Consider the following 25,570-nt stretch of genomic DNA (forward strand, 5'->3'; position numbering starts at 1 on the left):
CTCGGAAGTTCTGGATGATTGGAGACTCTTTTGATATTCTTAATGGGCTATCACCTCTATGTTTATGCTAATGAGGCAATTTAGGATGAGGCCCCTAAATAATCTCAGGATAAATCTGGTACCAGAAAAGTTGAGTAATTGGAGGCCTCACACATTGACCTCCTAGGCTGAGAAGCAGAGCTTTGGAGTTGGAGCTCCATAAAAATTCAGCTGGTGGAGTTGCTCAAGTGTTAAGAGCAACTGCCTAGCAAGCATGAGGCCCTGAGTTCAAACCCCAGTGCTGACAAAAAAAAAAAAAAAGCAAAGAAATTCATGAGTTGATGAACACATGGAGGTGCTGGGAGGGTGGCAGACCAAGAGAGTCATGGAAGTTCCTTGCACCTTGCATCCCACACCTTACTCTATACATCACTTCCATTGGCTTTTTCTGAATTCTGTCCTTTATCGTAAACCAGAAAATATGAGTAAACTCTTTCTCTAAGTTCTGTAAGCTTTTCTACCAAATTATTGAACCTGACCAGGGAGTGGTGGAACCCCTAAGTTTTAGTAATGAGCTAGTCATAATTGCACAAGGCCAGGACTGCTAACTGGTGTCTGAAGCAGGGGTGGGTTTATAGGACCAAATCTCAATCTGTGGAATCTGAAACTTAGTCAATGAGTTAGTGTCAGAATTGAGTTGAACTGTAGAGCACTGTGGTGTCCAGAGAATTGGTGGACCAGTGGTTGGTCCTGGAAACATTTCAGAGAAGCCCCAGTGGCAGTAGTTGACCTCGTGAAAATAGATGATACCAGATGATACCAGTCAAGGAGGTGGATAGAGAAGTAGGAAGAAAAGACACTGAATACAAGATTTTGGGGAAGCATTGTTCTTGGGCCAGAAGAAAGGGCATAAGGAGCAGAAAAGGGCCATAGAGATATTAGAACTCTGCCACTACCATGTCAGGGAAACCCCAAGAAAGATGTGTCAAGGACCAAATGCCTTCAAGACTATGAGAAGGAATAGGCTCACAGAAATGCCTTACTGTACTTTGGGGTACTAAGTGACTTTTGGGAATACAGGTTCTGAAGGGAACCTGAGTAAGGATCCACGTGCCAAAGATTTAGAAGTGAGCCGGCAGTGAAGAGGCAGAGATGCAACTAGGAAAAGACTTGTCTCTCAGGAATTTTGCTATTGAAAGGAATGAGAAAGGGGTTGGAAACAATGAAATCTTTGAATGTTTGTTTATAAGGACAGGAAAGATAGCAGGTACTCTGTAAATTCACAAATGAATGAAAATAATATTTATTTTTTGCTTTCTATGTGTCAGCTGATAGTCTAAGCACACACACAAACTCATTCACTTCCAACAATTCTACATAAAATAGTGTTATTATCATTCCCCATTTATATGTATGAAGAAACTGAGGAACAGAAAGTTTGCCACTCGCCCAAGTCTGTGCTCTTAAACTCTACTCTGCTGGATCCAATGACAGGTTTGAAGATCAAAGACAGAACAGCAAGAGTGATTTTTCCAGTGTTCCATCACAGTGACAAAATACCTGAGAAAAGCAACTTAAGAGAGAAAGGATTTATTTTGGCTCATGGTTTCAAAGGCTTCAGTTCGTCATGGCAGGGAGGGTGTGGCAGTGCAGAGGCTCCCATCGTGGCTGCCAGGAAGCAGGGAGGCAGAGAAGTCCTGTACTAGCAAGTTTTCTCCTTTTCTTCTTTTATTTCATCTGGGTCTCCAGCTTACAGAATGCCTCACACATTCAAGGAGGGTTTTCCCCCTTAAGTTAATCCTTTCTGGAAAGAGAACCAGAGATGTGCTTTACAAATTTCCTAGGCACTTCTGAATCCAAATTGACATTTGACAATCAACCTTAATCATCATAGAGGTCTTATTTTTATACATAAATGCATAGTGAATTGCATTAATCTTCATTAGCGATTTCATCTACTAGCCAAGGAATGAGACTAACCATGAGAGGAGTTTGTAATAAAGGCATGCAGATGTGTAAGATAAAAGAGCACTTCTCTCTTAGGGTTATCTAAAGAAACATAGCCAATAGAATATTGGTTATAATTACAAAAGGGGATTTATTAGATTGGTTTACACAGTTGTGGGCTGGATAGTCCAACAGTGGCCGTCTGTATACTAGAAAGCCAGAGAGCCCAATAGCGGCTCAGTTCAAGAAACTGGATGCCTCAGAACCAGGGAGACTAATGGTGCAGCCCCAGCCCAAGTCTGAAGGCCTGGAAGCTTCCTGAAAGAGTCACTAGGGAGTCCACATTGCAAAGCTGAAGAAGCTGGAGTCTGATGTCCACAGGTGATGGCAACAGCATAGATGCCCTCATTTAGGAATTATGGAGCAGGCACAGGCTTGCCAGCTCCATACTTCTTTCACTTTTTGTTCCCTTTGGGCCACCAGCCTATTGGGTGGTGCTTCACAAATTCAATTCAGGTCTTCCCTCTCAGTAGCTGTCCCTCATGCCAGTCATTCCTGGAACCGCCCTCATAGACACACCCAGAAGTGTGCTTTACTAATCTCCTAGGTATCTCTCAAGCCAATCAAGTTGACAATCAAGAGTAACCATCATAATTATTAAAACCCTTCCCCATGCTTGTATCCTCAACACCCAGCCCAATGTACCCTGCATATAAAGGACACTCCGTGAATATTTGTTGAAGACTAAATGAATAACTCCAAGCCATAAATAATTATGATCACGCTGACAATATTTATTGATACTACCCTAAAAATGACAAAAAGGAAAATGTAGTGAAAGAAAAAAGTAACTATTTTAGAAAACTGTTTTCCCTACCTTCTGGTTTTGTCTTTCCTATAAAGATTTCTTCTTACCAAAAACTAAATCTAAGTGATATTGCTTACCAGCCCCAAACCAGTTTGTGTTTAGATTTTCTTTTTCTTTCTTTCCCTCTTTCTTTCTTCTTTTTTTTCTTTTTTCTAGTTACTTATTAAATTATCTATATTGCTGAAACGGCAGAGGGAGCTAAAATTAATGAACAGAAACTACTGATGTCATCATAAATGTTTCCAAAGCACTACTCGAAAACAGTTACATCAGTTTTCCACTCTCCTAGAATGTGATCTGAACCTGAGGCCTGCACTGGGGACAGTAAAAGAGCCTTAGAACAGGGTGATGGAACTAAAATATTGCTTTCACATGCTGAAAAGACCTAACTCATCCACGAACACATTCCAGAAGACCCCCAAGAGTGCACTGACTCTGACTTGTAGACCTGCAAACACCCACACTGAGTCTAACTCCTCTGGGGACGTGGGGAGAGTGAGGCCCAGAGGCCTCTGAAGAGTGATAGGTCACTTCCAACAGGTGCAGGCTTCCTTGGAAGCTGTCAAATTGTGAAGAGAATGCTGAACCACAGAAGATCTCTGTCAACTGCAACATATAACCAATTTACATGTAATCTATTTTCTGACATATTTGGATTTATATCTACCTTTTCATTGGGCCCATCTGTTTCATATATTTTTATGATGGTTAACTGGATGTGTCAACTTGACTGGGCCATAACGGACCCAAATATTTGCTCAAATATTATTTAGAGTTTATCTGAGAGCATTTTTTTTAATGAGATCAACATTTTAATCAACAATAAGATTGCTCTCCAACATGTGAGTGGGCCTCATCAAATCAGTTGAAGATCTGGGTAGAGCAAAAAGACCAACTCTTCTGCAAGTGAGAGAAAATTCTCCAGCAGCAGGTCTTTGCATTTCATCTGTACCATCAGTGTTCCTGAGTCTCCAGGCCCCAGCCTTCAAACCGGAACGGCACATCCGCACTCCTGCGTCTTGAGCTTACTGATGGATGACTTATCTCTATATTTACATGAGCCAATTCTTCATTAGTCTCTTTCTATAATATAAGAATACCCTTGGTTCAGTTTCCCTGAAGAATCCTAGTACATTTTTCTTCTCCTTTCATCTCTCTAGAAATAGTCTGTTCCTGTTATTTTAGTGATTATCCAAGAAATTTCAAATACATGCTTAAATTATAAAAGGCTAACTCTTATTAAATGCTTGCCTTCTCCCAGACAGTGCACTTTAAAGCTTAAATTTTTACCTGCTCCTCGTCTAGTTACATCATTATTGCTGTGAAATTTTGATTCTGTGCTGATATTGTTGTCTCAGTTTCTCTGATAGTTACCACTGCTCCAAGGAGTTGGTTTTATAGAGTTTCCAACAGCAGTGGAAGTTCCGGTCTTTCTCTTTCCTCACACATGGTAAAAGTGCTCTTTTCACCCTTTTAAAGTGAGACATGATCACGTGAGTTGCTTTGACAGATGAACCGGAATTGTTAGTTTCCTTTTCTTTCTACCATGGCAACCAGCACCATTCCAACACTTGGAGACCACATTCCAGAGGGAGAAGTCTCCATCAGTCATACCCTTGAATGGAGGTCATGTGAGCAGACTCTCCAGCAACACCCAAAGAACATCTGGCATGAGTGAGGAGCAAACATTGTTCTTGTAAGCCACTAAGTGAGTGCTGGGGCTTCCTTGTTATGCCATATGACTATTATGTTACAGTCTGTCCTGAGATGCAGCCACAGTTTTCTGTTTTATTTGCTCTTTATTACATTTGCTCTCACATCTCAGACAATCCATCTGCCTTAACATGGCCTTTACTTACAATATATCCTTTCAAATTTCTTTTAATGTGAATTTGCTAATGGTAAACTGTCTCAGTGTTTTGTTGTCTGAATATTATCTTATTATTTAAAAACATCTTCACTGGATTCAGAAGTCTATGTTGGTTCTCATCTTTTGGCAAAACAAAGAGGTCATTGTAGCACTTCTGGTTTTGTTGCTGATAAAAAGTGGCTGGTAATTAGACCTTCCTTTGAAGGAAATCTGTTTAGGGGCTTTAACCAGTTTTCAAGACTCCCAGCACTGACTGTCAAATTTAGATGGTCTCCCCCAGAGTCATTTTGTGCTATGTCACACAGTGCAATCACCTATTCATCCTTCCTCCTACAGGCCTCAGGTATAGCAATGAAGTTGAAATTATATTTTGTGCATTCCACATTAAGAAAGACATTAACAATAAGATAAATTTTAGAGGGTTTTCCCTTAAAATTGAAAAATAAATATTTCAGAGCTTAAAATAAGCTTCAAGTATTTGGAAAACTACATACACTGCTTCATTCTCTGATAATGACACTGAATAAATGAGATGTTACTCGCTGTTTGGTCTTACTGGTGAACTTATGAGTTCATTGCCCTGGTTCATTCCCAAAGCCACCCAGTGAGTCTCTGGTGGAATGTGTGGGAGAATGTTGGAGTCTTTGATTTTTCATCCATTGATTCAGATGCTAGGCCAACCGAGAGTGCATGAGCCCTTCTTCCTGCTGCAGCAGAGTATTCTGTCAGCATTCTTATCAGCGCCAGAGCTGCTGATACAGAAGGTGGCAGGGCATTCATTCCTATTAATATGCTGAAAATATTTGCTTCCTGACATCTGTCATTTTGCATAACTATGAACACAAATCGTCGACACCATCTGGGATGTCAGGGCAAAGGGGAGTATGACTGTTTAAAATTCCCTTCATTTCACAGTTTTTAAAAGCCTTGTTTTCCTTCCATGATAATCATAGGGAAAAATAATTAACAATTATCCTCTGAGTGATAAAATTACTACAAATTAAGAAACAGTTATGAACATCACTTACAAATAATTATGTGACATAAACATGAGAAATACAGAATTAGTGAAACAAAATTAATTAAAACTGCTGAGAGATAATTTTGTTTTACATTTATGTGTTTTGGTCCCTGAAGAACAGGCTTCCCAAGGTGCTTTGCAACACCTGGTATTGTAATTCAGAAGAATATCTGTGAAGTGTGACCACAGCATGTACGGTAAATGTGTCAGGACGCATGGACACTAGCACATGGCTCTAGGTGTCATGGGGACCTTCAGAAAAACAGAGCTATGCTGCTACAAAATGTTAAAGCCATTAACACGAACATGAAGTATAAGACTGAATAGGGTGATGAGTGTATATCAGTACTTCCTTACTGTGAGTTGATGTCAGCAAATATTGGCCAAAAACCTCTGAAAATTTTTCTCTAAAAATCAATGAGAAAATGCCAAAAAAAAATATTAACTTTTCTTTTCCAGAACTCTGGAAATTAAATGTTTACAGTAAACCAACGAGTGTTTATTCAAGAAAAATGGCTGAAGCTTGGAAAGAAAAACTATTCCCATCTCTATCTCTCCAGCTCTGTGTTGGCCTTAAAAACCAACAGCCTTTCAATCACAGTGAAAACCAATGGCTGGAGGCCACCAGAGGGACGAAAATGGGTTGGAGTAAGTCCTTCAAAACCTCATTCCTAAACAACTGCCATTTCACCTGTTAGGTGTTTCCCTGGAAGACCCCACCTGCAAGACTTTATTTGGCCTAACTCAGAGCTCACGGGGAGCCAAAGCCTCTCCTCAGAGACATTTGTCAAAAACACTGAAAGCCATTTGTTGAACTTCACAGCTGTTGAGGGCAGGAGGTAGCATCGAGCAAATAATAGGCTTACTAAAATATTACAAAGGAAAAGCTGGAAAATGAGATGTCCATAACATTCTGAAAACCTGATATATGGTATTGAGAACCTAGACATCCACACACACGTAGGGCCGTCTGCATGCCCTAATCCAGGGTTGTGTGCGTAATCCAGAAAGGCCAAGAAAGCCTTAAATCCTTGTCTCTGGCTGACCTTGAAGCTCACACAAGAAGGAAATATAAACTAAGTCAGCCTTTTTAACTGCTTGGTTGATTACTGAAGGCACACCCAACATGTATGATTGACCACTGGCAAAGGCTGGGAGGGTTTTTGGCTCCGGATGTTTAAGGAAATCTCTCTCTAATTATTATCTGCCCGTAAGCTAACTGAATAGGAATTTCCTTGGCCACACATGAGAAAGAATATAGACTACAGAATTAGTTCAGAAAGATCACTAACCAACAGCACTAAAACACAACAGCAGTAATAACAGACTGCAGAGAGTGGAGAGAATCAGATTTCCAGAGTTGTCATATGATGTGATTATAAATGTGTAGTGTTCAACAACAACAAAAAAACTACTAGACATGCTAAGAAACAAGAAAGTATGGTGCACATGCAGGAAAGAAGCAATCTATAGGAACAGTCACTTAGGAAGCCCAGATATTGAAATAACAACAACAAAAAGACTTAAATCAGCTACTTAAAATATGTCCAAAAGACTAAATGAAAACCATGTCTAAAGGACTAAAAGGAAAGTTTCAGAATGAGGTCTCACCAAAGAGAGAATATCAATGAAAAGATAGAAATGATTTTTTTAAACAAACAGAAGTTCTGGAGTAGAAATTACAATAATAGAAATGAAAGTCACTAGACTTAACCCATTTATAATTAGTGTAATTACTGAGAAGCTAACTGTATTTCTATACAATTCTAGATATTCTGTTACAACTCTATATTTTATCCATTTGATTTTGGAGGTGATTACGCATATGCAAAAATCCACGTTTCTCCTAAAATACTATGTTTCTACATCAGAGTAATTAAAATTTACTTACTTTGAGAGTTGAGAGTTTTAGGATGCCCTTTAGGGAATAAAATTCCAAGAGCTTGAGAAGAATTCAAGAGGAGTTTAATCCACCAGGTGTTTTTAAAAAAGAAAATCCCAACAGATAAAAGTCTTCCTATAATGCAGCTATCTCCATGGTACTCTGTTCTCCTCATACCATCACGGTGTGAAATGCTTAGAGTTAATGGTTGATTTTTTTGTTTTGTTTTGTTTGCAATACTGAGGCCTGAACTCAGGACATTCACCTTGAGCCACTCCACCAGCCCTTTTTTGTGAAGGGTTTTTCTAAATAGGGTCTCACAAACTATTTCCCCAGGCTGGCTTCAAACCATGATCCTCCTGATCTCTGCCTCCTGAGAACCTAGGATTACAAGTGTGAGCCACTGGTGCCCAGCTGTAGTTACGATCTTTATTTTCTTCTTTAAGACTATTTGCTCTTCTTCTGTTCTTGGAATTACAGACTTTAAAAAAAATAAGATTAAGCTAAAACTTATACCTATGAAAACATGAGGTTTGATAAATATTATACAGTTATATAACCACTACTGTTCTGAAGATACAGAACATTTCAGTCACCTCCCTCCAGTTTCCTTGTACTCTTTATAGTCACCCTCCACCCAAACCCCCAGTCCCTGGAAACCACCATTCTGATTACCGTCCCTATAGGTTTGCCTTTTTCAGAATGATCATATAAATGAACCCATACGATACTCATGTTTTGTGCCTGTCTTCTCTCACTCGATATTCTGGTTTTAAAATTTATTCGTGTTGATACATGGATCAGTTTGTTCCTTCTTGATTTACTGATTAATATTTCATTGACTGGATGTCCACTGTGTTTATTCATCTCCAATTGGTGGTCACATGTGGTTTTTCCAGTTTGGAGGTATTACCCATAATACCCATAAAGCTGTCATGAACAATCCCATATGCTTCTTTTTGTAAACAGATGTATTCATTTCTTGTGGGTATATTTCAGATTTACTCATGATCATTTCAGGAATTAATATGCTATCATGCATCATGCCTATTTAATTCATTTATTGATAACGAGGTGAGATATGATTTTCTATGTTGATCAACATACAATAACCATGCTAAGTGTGCTTATGTTTTCTGTAATGTTAAAGGACTTTTTTGGGGAGGAGGTAGTACTGGGGTTTGAGCTCAGGGCCTCACATTTGCTAGGCAGATGCTCTATCACTTGAGCCACTCCACCAGCCCTTTTTTGGGATGGGTTTTTCAAGATGGTGTCTCACACAAACCTACAGCCAGCATTATACTTACTGGAGAAAAACTGAAACCATTCCCTCTAAAATCAGGAACCAGACAAGGATGCCCACTATCTCCACTCCTATTCAACATAGTACTGGAATTCCTAGCCAGAGCAATTAGGCAAGAAGAAGGAATAAAAGGAATACAAATAGGTAAAGAAACTGTCAAAATATCCCTATTTGCAGATGACATGATCCTATACCTTAAAGACCCAAAAAACTCTAGTCAGAAGCTTCTAGACATCATCAATAGCTACAGCAAGGTAGCAGGATATAAAATCAACATAGAAAAATCATTAGCATTTCTATACACTAACAATGAGCAAACGGAAAAAGAATGTATGAAAACAATTCCATTTACAATAGCCTCAAAAAAAAATCAAATACCTAGGTGTAAACCTAACAAAAGATGTGAAAGACCTCTACAAGGAAAACTGTACACTTCTGAAGAAAGAGATTGAGGAAGTGGAGAGATCTCCTATGCTCATGGATTGGTAGAATCAACATAGTAAAAATGTCGATACTCCCAAAAGTAATCGACATGTTTAATGCAATTCCCATCAAAATTCCAATGACATTCATTAAAGAGATTGAAAAATCTACTGTGAAATTTATATGGAAACACAAGAGGCCACGAATAGCCAAGGCAATACTCAGTCAAAAGAACAATGCAGGAGGTATCACAATACCTGACTTCAAACTATATTACAAAGCAATAACAATAAAAACAGCGTGGTACTGGCACAAAAACAGACATGAAGACCAGTGGAACAGAATAGAGGACCCAGATATGAAGCCACACAACTATAACCAACTTATCTTTGACAAAGGAGCTAAAAATATACGATGGAGAAATAGCAGCCTCTTCAATAAAAACTGCTGGGAAAACTGGTTAGCAGTCTGCAAAAAACTGAAACTAGATCCATGTATATCACCCTATACCAAGATTAACTCAAAATGGATCAAGGATCTTAATATCAGACCCCAAACTCTTAAGTTGATACAGGAAAGAGTAGGAAATACTCTGGAGTTAGTAGGTATAGGTAAGAACTTTCTCAACGAAACCCCAGCAGCACAGCAACTAAGAGATAGCATAGATAAATGGGACCTCATAAAGCTAAAAAGCTTCTGTTCATCAAAAGAAATGGTCTCTAAACTGAAGAGAACACCCACAGAGTGGGAGAAAATATTTGCCAACTATACATCAGACAAAGGACTGATACCCAGAATATATAGGGAACTTTAAAAACTAAATTCTCCCAAAACTAATGAACCAATAAAGAAATGGGCAAGTGAACTAAACAGAACTTTCTCAAAAGAAGAAATTCAAATGGCCAGAAAACACATGAAAAAATGCTCACCATCTCTAGCAATAAAGGAAATGTAAATTAAAACCACGCTAAGATTCCACCTCACCCCTGTTAGAATAGCCATCATCAGCAACACCACCACCAACAGGTGTTGGCGAGGATGCAGGGAAGAAGGAACCCTCTTACACTGTTGGTGGGAATGTAGACTAGTACAACCACTCTGGAAAAAAATTTGGAGGCTACTTAAAAAGCTGGACATCGATCTACCATTTGATCCAGCAATACCACTCTTGGGGATATACCTAAAAGACTGTGACACAGGTTACTCCAGAGGCACCTGCACACCCATGTTTATTGCGGCACTATTCACAATAGCCAAGTTATGGAAACAGCCAAGATGCCCCACCACTGACAAATGGATTAAGAAAATGTGGTATCTATACACAATGGAATTCTATGCAGCCATAAAGAAGAACGAAATGTTATCATTCGCTGGTAAATGGATGGAATTGGAGAACATCATTCTGAGTGAGGTTAGCCTGGCCCAAAAGACCCAAAATCGTATGTTCTCCCTCATATGTGGACATTAGATCAAGGGCAAACACAACAAGGGGATTGGACTATGAGCACATGATAAAAGCGAGAGCACACAAGGGAGGGGTGAGGATAGGTAAGACACCTCAAAAATTAGCTAGCATTTGTTGCCCTTAATGCAGAGAAACTAAAGCAGATACCTTAAAAGCAACTGAGGCCAATAGGAAAAGGGGACCAGGAACTAGAGAAAAGGTTAGATCAAAAAGAATTAACCTAGAAGGTAACACACACGCACAGGAAATCAATGTGAGTCAACTCCCTGTATAGCTATCCTTATCTCAACCAGCAAAAACCCTTGTTCCTTCCTATTACTGCTTATACTCTCTCTACAACAAAATTAGAAATAAAGGCAAAATAGTTTCTGCTTGGTATTGGGGGGGGAGAGGGAGGGGACGGACTGGGTGGTAAGGGAGGGGGTGGGGGCAGGGGGGAGAAATGAACCAAGCCTTGTATGCACATATGAATAATAAAAGAAAAAGGAAAAATAAATAAATAAATAAAAATAAATAAATAAGGAGATTGGAAATTTGAAAAAATAAATAAAAAATAAAAATAAAAAGCATATATTAAATGTAAAAAAAAAAAAAGATGGTGTCTCACAAACTATGACCTATGACTGGCTTTGAACCACAATCCTCCTGATCTCTGCCTCCTGAGTAGCTAGGATTACAGGCATGAGCCACCAGTGCCCTGCAATTTTAAAGGATTTTGACATAAACAATTACTCACTTTTTGTTCCTGTCAGTTCACCTATTTTTTCTTTCTTTTTCTTGACTTGTTGCACTGGCTAAGATCTCCAGAACAATTGTTGAAGTAGGAGTAATAGAAACAGATATCTTTGCCTAGACAAGAGTATTACATCTCTGAAAACACTGGGATAAATGTCCTCTAAATTATTTTGAAATACAAATTTAGAAATAGTCCTCACAAAATGATTTTTTAAAGCAGATTTAACACTTTACAGATCAGTTTTCTGCAAAACTGAATTTGATTTCAAATGTAATTTTCTACACTGGCATTTCAAGGTTTTCTGTGATATTTCCTCCTAATTATAGAGGTCACTTGAAATTGGCTTCATGACTTTTGTACAATTTAAAACACTTGCTTATGCATTCAATAATTATAGCTTCAATGACAAGGAAAATTTAATTTCAAAGTTCTCTTTCTCATTAATAATTAATTTACTGGGCACTTCTTATAAAAAGTAGCTCTCTTCCATTGAATGTAATGACCTTTAAATTTAATTTCTAAGCCTGTGGGTATTTGCTTTGCAATGTCCAATAGTTTAGAAAAACTGGAAGTCCCACACTGTTTGAAAACTCTAATAGCTGCCTATCATGTTTCACTGCAGTGCGATTATGTTTGTCTTTTGCAATCATTTCCTGATGAAGTGTGCTGCCTGTTCATCTGCAGTTCCTGTCTCTGCTCTCAAGCCGCAGTCTATAGGGGTGTGCTCTAGACATAGAGGAACAAACTGTCTCCCACACCAGGTCACTGTGCCCAAATGGAGCCTTTGAGGAGCAGGTTGTTGAAATAGGGTTTTGATATATAGTCCAGCCTGGTATCAAACTAGAGATCCTCCTGCTTCAACCTCCCAAGTGCTGGGATTACAGGCGTGCTTCACCACACCTGGTTCAGGAACCTTCTGTAGTTCGCCTGTAGGAGCCTGGCTGTAGTTGCTGCAATTGTCACCAGTGTGCTGTTGCCACCACTGGGGTCACCAGCAATCAGGACCCAAGTCCTTGTCTGGGCATGTTGGCATGCCACAGTGCACCTGGCTGCCTGGCCACTGCTCAAGACGGAGGCCCCTGGCATAGCTCCAGTGCTCACATACATATCCCATTATCCCATCAGATTTCACTTATAAAGCAAACTCAGTGGTAAAATTATTAATAATTCAAACACTATGCTACGCAAAGGAAACCAGTCAGAAAACACTATACAATATGATTCCTTTTCTATGAGACCAAGTCATGAAGCCATGCAGCCAGCCCTGGCTTTCACTCACCCATTTCCAAACTGTGGTGCCACCTCCCATCTATAGCACCCAAAGGGCACAGGGGGAGGTAGCAGGCATCATTTTCTCTGTGCAGCCCCCACCACTGTCAGCTAGGGCAGCCACCCACCTCCTCTATGTCCCCCAGAGATGGCTATGATTCCGTCCTCTGTGAGTTTTTATGAGACTCTTGCTCCATGATGCCCACAAGCCTTTCCAATCCAACATATCCTTCTAATTCAAGCCTTCTTCTGCTTTCTATCAATATGCTGCCTTTGGCCAAAAAAAGTACCAATATCCTGGCACAAATGGAATCACTTTTCTCTCTCCACTCATGACCCCCTCGCCTATCATCTTAGCTGGTGGCAGTGGCTGGAAGGTCATGTGCTGACAGCATTGAAGACGCCATATTCTACCAACGCACAGATTACAGTCTGGAGAGTAGAAGAGAAGACGTGTTTGGTGGTGTGCTGCTCTATGTGTAAGCCATAACATTTCAAGCAGAAAAGTTGAACTGACAAGGAAGCAAGTCATTGTTCACATTGTCCCCTAAAGGTTCATGTGCTGGAAGCTGTGTGGTGGCACTGGGAAGTGGCAGAACCTTTAAGAGGTGTAGCTCAGTGCAAGGTAGTTAGGTCACTGGGGTGTAGCTCAGTGCCAGGTAGTTAGGTCACTGAGGTGTAGCTCAGTGCAAGGTAGTTAGGTCACTGAGGTGTAGCTCAGTGCAAGGTAGTTAGGTCACTGAGGTGTTGCTCAGTGCCAGGTAGTTAGGTCACTGAGGTGTTGCTCAGTGCAAGGTAGTTAGGTCACTGAGGTGTAGCTCAGTGCCAGGTAGTTAGGTCACTGAGGTGTTGCTCAGTGCAAGATAGTTAGGTCACTGGGGTGTAGCTCAGTGCAAGGTAGTTAGGTCACTGAGGTGTTGCTCAGTGCCAGGTAGTTAGGTCACTGAGGTGTAGCTCAGTGCCAGGTAGTTAGGTCACTGGGGTGTAGCTCAGTGCCAGGCAGTTAGGTCACTGGGGTGTAGCTCAGTGCCAGGTAGTTAGGTCACTGGGGTGTAGCTCAGTGCAAGGTAGTTAGGTCACTGAGGTGTAGCTCAGTGCAAGGTAGTTAGGTCACTGAGGTGTAGCTCAGTGCCAGGTAGTTAGGTCACTGAGGTGTAGCTCAGTGCGAGGTAGTTAGGTCACTGGGGTGTAGCTCAGTGCCAGGTAGTTAGGTCATTGGGGACCTATCCTTGTAGTAGATTAGTAGCGGTCCTATGATCATGTATATGTAGATATAGATATGTATATATAGCTGTATATACATGCACATAAAGTTAGCCTGAGCCTTGCGTCACTCTGCCATTGTGATGCCATTTGCCACGAGATCGTCACCGAGCAGATATTAGCACCAAGCTCTTAGACTACCAGACCTGTGGCGAAACAGCCCTGGTTTCCTTATACGTGATCCACTTCAGGTATCTTTAATAGCAACAGAAAGCAGACTAAGACAGTCATCAGCAATGCAGCACAGTAATAACCTTGGAGGGTGTCATGGGGAGCCCAGTGGCCGATGCGACAGCGTGAGTGGTGACGTAATCAGCATTAGATAAAAGGGACTGGAGAAGTGCAGAGGCAAGAAGTTCTATAGTCCAGTACCTTCAGGTTCTGAAGAGCAATGGCATTTGAGTAACAACAGGGCTTCCACCTCTTTCTCATGACAGAGATGAGACAATCATGAGGAACAGGGTATCTGACGACAAAACTCAAAAGAGACAATTCCTGGACAGTGCGTGGCCTGAGAGGGAGTTTTACATGTACGACTGGATGACAAATACTTTAATCCCTCTTCTCTACACATAACTCTAAATCTTCATCAATAAATCTTTGTGGCAGCCAGGCACCGGTGACTCACACCTATAATCCTAGCTACTTGGAAGGCTGAGATCAAGAAGACGGTGGTTCAAGGCCAGCCCAGGCAAAATGTTCCTGAAACCCCATCTCAGCCACTAGCTGGGTATGTGAAATACACCTGTCATCTCAAGCTTTGGAGGAGACTTAGAACCAGAGGGTTGAGGCCAGCCTGGGCAAAAAATAAAAAATAAAAAAATTACAAGACCCCATTTCAAGAGGGGGAGGGCATGGTGGCATACACCTGCCATCCCAGTTACAGCTAGAAGTTAAAATAGGAGACGCACAGTCCAGGCTGGCCTGGACAAAAAGCAAGACCCTACTTCCAAAATAACCAGAGCAAAAAGGGCTGGAGGCATGGCTGAGGCAGTAGATGAAGCCCTGAATTCAAATCCCAGTACTGCCCCCTTCCAAAATCCAAACCACTTGGCCTCATATAAGTTCATGAATTTTATGTTTTTATAATCTAGTTGTTTGTAGCCAAAGGACTTGCAATAAAAAAGAGGTATTTCCCCAGAACTCATAGGGCACCTGGTAGAATTGGTCACCTCTGACCTTACCCTGGGAGACCACGAATGTCTTGAGGACGGCATCTGTGTCTGCTCTATACACTACATGTCCCCAGCACCGTATTGACTTGAACTAATTGTTCTACACAGATCAACTTCTAGTGAAACCTGGAGTTCTCTAAATGACTGTGTGGCTCTTGGAAATTATTTTGTAAAGTAGAGATTTCCATACTGGTCTTTGCCCTGAGCCACACTGGAGTCATGTCTCTCTTCTCAGATCCAGTGAATAATCTGTAGAACACCTGCTGCTTTAGGCACATTTTCCTACATTATTTCAATTCACTGCTCTGACAATGATTCCACCATCTGCATTTCTAGTGGAGTAAACAGACAAGATAGCGAGGAGTGGCATTGGCTGAGCAAGCCTAAAGACACAGCACTGTATTTCTAGGACATTTGTTCCTGAACCTGAGAGTGGCTGCGTTCCCTCCACCCCAGCCCATCCTCTGCCGACCTCTACATCCCACACTGTAATGTTTTATTCATAAATTCTTCACACTGGGTGCCATTTCTTTTATATAATAGTTGGCCCTGTCCATGTACAGATTATAATGGTGGCTCTTCAGCTGCTCCTGTGCCTGCTACAGCCAGTAAGGTAAGTACCTCACCTTCAGGCAATAATATAGCATCATTTACGAAAATGGCTATTTTCATGTGTAAGCTACACATCTCTGCAAAAATTGGCCTAGGTAATGTTTGCAAAAGGAGCCCAGAGTGTCGTTTATAGACAGTGAGTCATCAGTTCTGGAAGGCCCCGTCAGGACGGCCATCTCTCTGCAGCCTGAGACTCCATTCAAACCTCTCCTCACATCGTTTGAGAGGGCTGCATGCAGACAGCGCATTTAGTTTGGGGTGGTCTGCGAGTTCCTGGCTCTTTAGGACCTCCACCATGGAAGCCTCAGCAGGTGAATATCACATGGACTGAACAGAAGCACCCCTGACAGGCCCTAGCACACTCTCATGCCACTGCAGAAGCAGGACAGGGATTGCTGGCTGTGTGACGTGTGCACGTGTCAGGAAAGTCTACTAATCCAGCAAATCCTGAGTACAGCACTGCACACTATAACTCATGTTCTGTTTCATAATTCATAGCCAGACTTGCAGGGAAATTATTCATCAACTGGGATTTTAAAAATTATTGCAGAACATATATTTCAGCCAAGATAAATTCTGTGATTATATATGACCACTTTTTTTTTTTGAGAAGAGACTCACTATGTAGTCCAGGCTGGCCTTGAACTCATGATTCTCCAGTCTCATCCTCCTAAATTTTGGGATTATAGGTGCCACTATGCCCAGTTTTTTTTTTTTTTTCTTAGAGGTTTTTTTTTGGATTGGGTGTCTGTCACCTGATGAATACATAAATAAAACCTGGTAACTGCAAACATTAGAATATTATTTCTCAATAAAAATAAATGAAGTATCAGGACCCGGTGTGGTGGAATAAGCCAGGCACAGTGGCACCTGCCTGTCATCCCAGCTATGTGGGAGGTATAGGTAGAAGGAGATCAGTTTAAGATCAACCTGGGCAAAAAAGCATGAGACCCTATCTGAAAAATAGCTACAGCAGAAAGGGCTGGGGGCTGGGGGTGGGGGATATGGCTGAAGTGGTAGAGAGCCTGCCTAGCAAATGCAAGGCCCTGAGTTCAAACGTATCACCAAGGGAGGGAAAAATGAAGTATCCATGCATGGAACAACATGGATGAACCTTAAAAACATGCAAAGTGAAACAAGCCAGGCATGACAAGATGCATTTCTATGACGTGCAGAATAGACAGGTCTATACAGACAGAACCTGGTGAAGGTGTGAACAGACAATGAACTGTGCACCTTTCATGGGGGATTGTGTGATAGGTGAGTTGTAAATCAATAAAGCTATACAATTTTCCATTGGGATTTTAAAATATGAATGGCTTGCTAGGAATTGCAATTGCACTATAAACATCAGAAGATCCTGAGCTCAGAGTGGGGTCACAGCGTCAGGTTGAGGCCATGCACCACCCTGTGTTGTGCAACCGTCCAGAAGAACAAAGTTATAAATAGCTTGCTTTTCATCCTCCTGTCTGTAACATGACTACTGCTCTTGCCTGACAGATCTGAAGTGGGGAACTAAAGAAAGCTGTGACAACACTTGCCGGAGGTGACACTTACACAGGGGTGACGAACTTCTCGACACAGAAGCCGGCGAGTCCAGCCGACAGCTGGTGGAGGTGCCAGGTGTGTGGCTTGTGAGCAAGTATGATGGCACCACTGTAAGGTGACACACTTGCACCCTGAGCTCTGGCCCTCACGCAGCGCTGTTTGTACCACAAGTGTGGCCTGTGGGGAGAATTAATTGAAACTTGTCGGATGAACATGGAGTCCCCTGCGACTTGAGACAACCATTCCTGACACAGTTGAAAATAGTCGATGACCAGTTTCAAAGATGGAAGAGGGTCTCCAACTGTCTGCAGTGAGGACAGTGGAGAGATTTGAAAACATGAAGTATTAAATGACTACTTAAATTCCTTATTAAAATGTTGTTATTATGATTGATTATTAATTGTTATGGTGACTGTAGGAATTTGGGCCTTAAATTTCACTTCACTTAGTCCTTTATGACAAATATAGAGAGACTTTGTGACTTTACTTATGGAAGTGCACCTGGCATCGAAACCTTGCGAAGAATCTCAAGATGTCACCAATGGAGAATATCACTTCACGGCTGTTTTCATGCTTTTTGTTGTTTCTTTCATGTCTATTGGAAATTGCAGTGGTTGAAATTGCTTTTGCAACACTGGGAGACCAAATATCTTTGAGAAAAAAATCTCCATTTTTTGGACAAATTTTGCCTCCTAACCACAGGTTAATAAGAATGTGAGCTTTCTAGGTTTTAAGCCTTTTGAAATTGGTTAAGAGCCAACATCTTCTGTTGTTTTCCTTTCTTACTCACCCTTGGGAGTCTTTTATTCTCTCTGTAGAGTGCCTCTGTATGGCGTCGTGCTGCTTGGTCTCCTGGGATATTGTCTTAGTATGTTTTCCATTGCTGTAACAAAGTGCCTGGACTGAGCACATCATGAAGAAAAGAGGTTTATTTAGCTCACAGTTCTGGAGGTCCAAGAGTACGGTATTAGTGTCTGGTGAGAATCCCTTGCCTGTATCACACAGCTGGACAGCACCACATACAAGTGAGAAAGGTCACATGTTGAGAGAGGAGGCAAGAGAGCCAGCTGAGGGAGCCAGATTCACATTTTAACAACTCGCTGTCTTGGTAACACTGTAGTCCCACAAAAGCAATATGTTCAGATGGATATAGTGGCTCACGCCTGTAATCCCAGCTACCTATGAGGCAGACATTGGGAAGATCAAGGTCTGAGGCAAGTCTGAGCAAAAGTTAGCCAGACTCCATCTCAATCAATAAGCCAGGTGTGGTGATATGTACCTATGATCCCAGACACAGAGGCTGTAGGTAACAGGATCACAGTCTGAGGCTAGCCCCATGCAAAAACATAAGTCTCTATCCAAAAACTAACCTAAGAATTCCCAGTACTGCCGAGAGAGAGAGAGAGAGAGAGAGAGAGAGAGAGAGAGAGAGAGAGAGAGAGAAAGCAGAAAGTCACTTCAAGAGAAAAGCCTAATCTCTCTTAATGACATCATCTAGCCTTAAAGGCACCATCTCCCAGTACTGCCTCATTGGGAACTGAGCTTCCAGCACCGGAACCTTCGGGGTACACCATGTCCAAACCAGAGCAATAGTCAAGGGCCACAGCATCGCCAGCTCTGCGGAAACCCAGAAAGGGCCTCCATGCAAGATCTGACTGGCTGTGGACTCTGAACTGTGAGGGACTCTGAACCTTTGGTATTAAAATAATGGCCTAAGCTCTATGTTGGACATGGCATTTGATATTTGCATTTCAAATTCGGCTTCTCCAGAGTTTAAAACGCCATCGATCACTACACTGTTATTTTGAAGGAAGTCACGGTCTTCTCTACCATCCCTCACTGGAAACTGAGGGCTGTTCTTCACAGACTCCTGTGCCTTCCACTCTGATCAACTGCATCTTAAGGGATGTTTTCAGGTCCAGTTTGCACCGAAAGCCCCGAGAATCAATCAACCTGTTTTTCCTGTCTTTTCCCACCCATGACTCTCATTCTCTTCTTCTTGAAAAAGAACTGGTCATGGAAGTAAACCTATAGCTCACTATTCCTATGACCTAGGACATTTCATATTCCTTACTCTTATTTTTCTTAGCAGTACTGGGATATGAACTCAGGGTCTTACATTTGTTAGGCAAGTGCTCTACTGCTTAAGCCACACCCCCAGCCCTTTGCTTTTGTTATTTTTCTCAAATTCTGCCTAGGGCCAATCTCCAACCTTGATCTGAGCTGGATTATTGCTATGCACCGCCATGCCTTGCTTATTTGTTGAGATGAGGGCTTGCTAACTTTTTTGCCCAGGCTGGCCTCTAATCACCATACTCCTGTTCTCTATCCCCCGAGTAGCTGGAATTACAGGTGTGAGCCATCGTGCACAGCATACGTTCCCTTCTTGTCTGATAGCATTTATTCCGAACTTTTAACAACCTTTTAATCTAATTTGATGGTGTTAGTGTATTTATTCACACCAGTTACATTAGTAGATTAATCTTTCATTGTTAATAAATGTATACTCTTGTTAATTTAATATAAAATTTTTCATGTGGAGAAAGAATAAGATGAAAAGAACAGATGGCTAAAAAAATCCATTCTGTGTCTGGGCATGTGCATCAGTGGCAGTGCGTTTGCCTAGCATGTAAAGCCCCTGAGTTTGATCCCCAGCACCACCAGAAAAAAAGAAAATCAAGCCAACTTTTTTTTTGGCAGTACTCGAGTTTGAACTCAGGGCTTCATGCTTGCTGGATGGGAGCTCTGCCACTTGAGCCATGCATCCAGCCCCAATTCTATTTTTTTTACAACAACTTTATTAAGATATATTTCTGTGGTGTCAAACTCACCCATTTAAGGTGTTAAATTCAGTGGTTCTTAATTATGCACAGAGTTGTACGGCCACCAAGAAATAATCTCACCATCTCCAAGCACACACACTAGCAGCCCTTCCCCTTCCTCTCACAACTCCGGCTCTCCAAACTCTAGACAACCACCAATCATGTTCGTGTCTGGGTGAACGTTTCACTTGAGTGGAATCCTACGGTACGTGATCTTTTGTGGCTGGTTTCTTTCATGAGAGTAATGTTTTCGAGATCCATCCACCTTGGAGTGTCTTGTATCCATAGGTATTGGACGTGCTGCTGTGAACATTTGCGTCCATGGTTTTGTGTGGACATGTTTTCAGCTCTGTCCCTTATATATATAAACACATAGGAACGGAATCGCTGGGTCACAGACAATCCTAGGCCCAAACTCTTTCCCCAGGGGTAGTACAGTGCCTGCTTAGCAAGTGTGAGGCCCTGAGTTCAAACCCCAGTACTGCCAAAAAAAGAAAAACTAAATCCACCAATTGGCTGCACCAGTATACATTCCCACTAGCAGGGTGCAAAGTCTCCAATTTCTCCAAATCCTTACCAACATGTGTTATCACTTCTCTTTTTCATTGGAGCCACCCTGTGGGGCTAGCTCATTGGGACTATTTATTTTTTATGAGGTACTGAAAGTTAGTGGGTCCCGGTAGGTTAAAAGAAGCCTGCCAATGATGGCCATCGTGCCACCTGATAGATTTATGTTCCTCGTGCTGACTCCATTGTCTTCAGGTCAGTAGTTCTCAATCTTTTCCTTTTTCTAACCACACCCTCCTTGGAAAAATGTTAAAAGTTCATGCCACCCTGAGATTGTCATGTGCTCCTAGGCTGGAAGTCGTCTTAACCTCCTACGTGAGATATTTTGATTTCACAAATCAGTAAAATAAAGATGCCAGCTTTGTGCTACCTGCTTCCCAACCATTGTAAGCATGATGCTGTCAAAAAAAGGACATTTAACTCTCAAAAGAATAGAACTATTTAAAGCTAAATGACAGTCTTCTTCAAGACTATTTCACACACACACACCACCCTATTGTTCTTAATTTCCGGCCCTAACATTCTAGCTTCTTGTATGGGATCCCATGAAACCTCCAAAGGGGACTGACACTGGAATAACAGTGTTGAAGTTCTGACAGCCAACAGCCCTCTCCCACAAGTAGTCACCCTAAGGGGCTTGCAAAAGGCTACAGGAACAGAGAAGCCATGGAGAAACAGATGCTGCCTAAGCCTGAGCCAAGAATATTCCTAGAGCCAGCTCTTCGCCATTTCAAGCAAGTCTCTTTCTAAAAACACTAGCTCTGCTGATCATAATCCAAGTATAAAATTGTCCTCGAAGGGAGACAAAACTGTTAGATGAAATGTTAGTGAGAACAGGTGCTACTGGAGTTTGAGTCAGGGTCTCGTGCTTGCTAGGCAGGCGCTCTATCACTTGAGCCCTCCCCAGCCCTGGGGAAAACATCTTGATGGCGGGATCAGTCTGACACATCTGCCATGTGCTCATCAATCTTGGCCTTTCTAGAAGTAGGGCAATAAGCCGTTACGTACCACATCACCTACTGCCAAAAGCAGCACTCAGTGTCTCACATGAAGGATTCTTGTGTGTGAAACTGAACTCAGGCCTGCCTTTAGACTTCCATTTCTGACTATCAATGTATTGACACAGAGTTTGCATGACAAGTGAAATGATTTTACAAGGAAATAATCAGCAAGTGTAGATTGTGGGGAAGTCTGCAGACAAGTCATCTATTTTCATCAACATAATGTAGCTGAGGAAAAGGACTATTACCAAACAAAAGATTGAAGAGACATCACGGCAACCAGATTGACTCCCAGAGAGAAGGCACTTGGGGAACTGGGGTTGGGGGTGGCTCCTGCTTAACATGTACAAAGCCCTGAATTCAACCCCTCGTACTGTGAGGGGAACAAATGACAGTGTGACTCTATTTTGGACAAGGGAGCCATTTTAGAAGCAGACATCTGAAGAAGCATGAGAAACAGGCTTCTTAGAGAAGTAACAAGCCTCTTACCAAGATAACAGAATGCAGCTGCAAAATGTGGGTGGCAGGCCCCAAGGCCAGGACAAGCTGACCTGACCTCCTCAGAATGTTCTGTTTGATAAGGATGTGAATGGTCAGGTGACCAGGTTCACCAGGAAGTTGGCTAGGCACCAGTCAATCACAAGTGTAGTAGGTTTCAAGACAGGCTAGTTGGACCTAAGCCAGACAGAGCCCTATATCACTCCCTAGACTCCAGCCATGCTACGCTTAGCCTCCCTCAGCCCCGCCCCCGTGGGAGCTCTGCTGTGCTTTCCATAAACCTTGCGCTTGCTTTTCTCTTCACTACTGCTCCTGCGTCTTCAACCTTCAACTTCACCCAGACCCGAACTCAGGATCGGCAATCCAGTATCAGTACCAACCCCCCCACCCACAAAAAAACAGAGACATTTAAAAAAGAAAGTCAGGCAATTTACATACTAGTTGGAGGTTAGATTATATTAAAGAATGGTTATTAACCTTATCAAATGATAAATGACAGAGTGATTATATTTTAAAGTCTATTAATTATCACTTAGACATAAACGTTGAAGTATTTATTAGACACATGCTGTCTGAGATTTGCTTCAAAATGCTGAAGAAAAAGGAATTATATTGGGGAAATACATAACCAATATTGGGGAAAGTCTGATAGTTGTTGAAACTGCACAGTGGGCATATGGAACTCGTTATGAAATCCTCTTTACTCTTGTGTATATTTGAAAGAGTCCCTAATAAGAAATTAAATAATAAAACAGACATTCCTTCTAGGAATGCCTCATTTTATGACCTGGAGTGTGATTCCCGTCCACAGCATGGGGGGGATGAGGCTTAAACAGAGCCTGGCAGTCCTTTTGAGGTGAAGAGACAGGCTGCCATGATGTCTCTCAATTTAAGACCAAGATGGCTAGAATTTGAAGGAAAAGGAAATGGTTGGGGAAAAAAGGGAGACAGCTGATTGATCAATTAGATAGATAAATAGAGTGATAAATTGATAGATACATGATTGATAGATCTGCAAAGGTCATTTGCTGAAACTGACTTGTGATCAGCTTAAGGGTTTGAAGAAAATGTCTACAGCTAGGGAAAGAACCACTGACAAGAGGCAGAACAACCCCCAAAGCTCACATAGGACAGGGAAAATTCAAGTTCCCCAACCAGAGTAGGAAAACCTTGAAACACTCCAGGCACTGGGAATAGTGCTCAGCACACCCGTCAGATATGTCTCAATAACTGGTCAAGACTAGCTTTACAAGTGATGTTGCTTTAGTTCCACCTAAAAAGTGCAAAAGCCTTGAAAAGATCCAACTGTTTCCGAGTAACTTAGCTGCTTTCCAGAATAAACCTCAAGAATATTTCAAGAAAAACAAAAAATACCTAGCAACAAGATATTTGCAACAAAATATCAACTCAACAAGATAAAAGTCATAACATCTAGCATCCAATCAATAATTATTAGGTTTGGGGGGAAGTGGAACACAAACCATAATGAGCAAAAACATCAATCAACATAAACAGACTCAGGAATTAGAGAGATGGTAGAATTAGTGGACAAGGACATTTAGATGGAAAATATAAGTATATCCCACATGTTCAAGAAGGTGAAGGAAAGCATGACCATGTTAAAAAGAGAGATAGGAAATACAAACAAATCCCAATTTACCAGGTGCTAAAGTAAAGCACACACCTGTAATCCCACCTACTCAGGAGGGAGGCTGAAGCAGGAGGATAGCTTGAGTCTGGGAGTCAGGATCAGCCTGGACAGCAGAGTAGAAAGCACAGAAGAAATGCATGTGAAGACAGAGTGATGTAAAATACCCGAACTACAGCACACACACAGGAAGAAAAACAAAGACTGAAAAAAAAAAAAGAACATAAGCAAGCTATGCAGCAACTTCAATCAGCTTAATCCATGTGTAATTATGCAAATGAAGTTGGTGGGAGCGGGGAGTAAAGGCTCATAAAAAATACTGGATTAAATAATAGGCAAAAATTTTCCAAATGCAGTACAAACTGCAAATCCAGAGGTTTAAGAAACAAAGCACAATCACAAGGAACATGAGGAAAGCTACAGCAAAGTCCTTCAAAATTAAACTGTTAAACCATGTCTGGTGGCTCACACCTGTAATCCTAGCTACTCAGGAGGCAGAGATCAGGAGGATTATGGTTTGAAACCAGCCCAGGCAAATAGATGGCGAGACCCTATCTCGAAAAAAAAAAGATCACAAGAAAGGGTTGGTGGAATGGCTACAAGTGTAGGCCCTGAGTTCAAGCCGTGATACTACAAAAACAAAAAACTGTTAAATCCGGTAAGAAAGAGGAGAAAGGAGACAAGCAACTGGAGAAAGAAGACACGGGTATGGAGGAACAGACAAGCATGGTGGCATGGTGTCGAGCTTCTTGTTGGAAACCAGAAGATGGTAGAACAGTCCTCTTAGAGCACTGAAACCAAAACCTCTGCAAAACCAAACCGTCAACCTAGAACACTCTATCCAAAACACAATCAAAATTAAGACTTTTTCACACATCCAGAGGCTGAAAGACAGCAGTAGATCTGTACTACAAGAAATGTTAAAGAAACTCCCTAGGCAGAGTTTCTGGATCAATATCAAAGAATAAAGAACACCAGAAACGGTAATTGTGTGGGGAGTAAATATAAAATGTTTCTTTTAAAAATCTCTCTTAAAAGATAATCTTGTCAAGGAAAAATAACAATAATGCATTTTGTGGTTAATAAATTGCCACAGTCTTTGACAAATAGTACAAAAGTCAAGCCAGGATAAACTGCTTAGTGGGGGTGGGCAAACTTTTCCTGTATGGTCAGTAAATATGTGAAGCTTTGCAGGCTGTATGGGCTTGGCCACAAGTACTCAACTCTTTTGTTGTAGTGCAAAAGCTGCCGGAGGCAATAAATATACAAGTGAACATGGCTGTGTTCCAATAAAACTTTATTTATAAAAACTGGTGGTAAGCCATACTTGGCTCCTGGGTTATGTAGCTTGCCAAGCTTTGATATGTACTATAAACCCTAAACCAGTCAGTTAAATAAAAAAGAGGTATCACTAAAGTAACAAAGACACAAAATGAAGTCATAAAAAATATTCAATAATTTCAAAGGAAAGCAGAATAAGGGGCCCTGAGGCATCACAGGCCCAGTGATGGAGAAACCAAGTGGAAGGACTTCTGGCCACCCAGTCCATCCCCTACCCCAACAGAGCGTTCTCAGGAAATGGAGGAGGCCATGTGGCCTAAGGTAGGAAGAAGAAGCAGGAAGTCCAGGCAGGACACAGCAGGGAAGCTAGCACGGCCATTTGGCCAACAGCC

At 41.5% G+C, this 25,570-nt stretch overlaps 1 long non-coding RNA gene across 1 annotated transcript; it reads right to left on the reverse strand.

Annotated features, from left to right (window-relative positions):
* Window positions 1-1,553: 1,553 nt before the first annotated feature.
* Window positions 1,554-24,040, reverse strand: LOC141416448 (uncharacterized). Its single transcript, XR_012441171.1, has 2 exons — window positions 23,934-24,040; window positions 1,554-1,783 (listed from the first exon to the last, which is right to left on the reverse strand). It is a non-coding gene; the product is annotated as an uncharacterized lncRNA (long non-coding RNA).
* Between the last annotated feature and the right edge of the window lie 1,530 nt (window positions 24,041-25,570).

The sequence above is a fragment of the Castor canadensis genome, chromosome 14 (assembly GCF_047511655.1).
Source record: "Castor canadensis chromosome 14, mCasCan1.hap1v2, whole genome shotgun sequence".
NCBI lineage: Eukaryota > Metazoa > Chordata > Mammalia > Rodentia > Castoridae > Castor > Castor canadensis.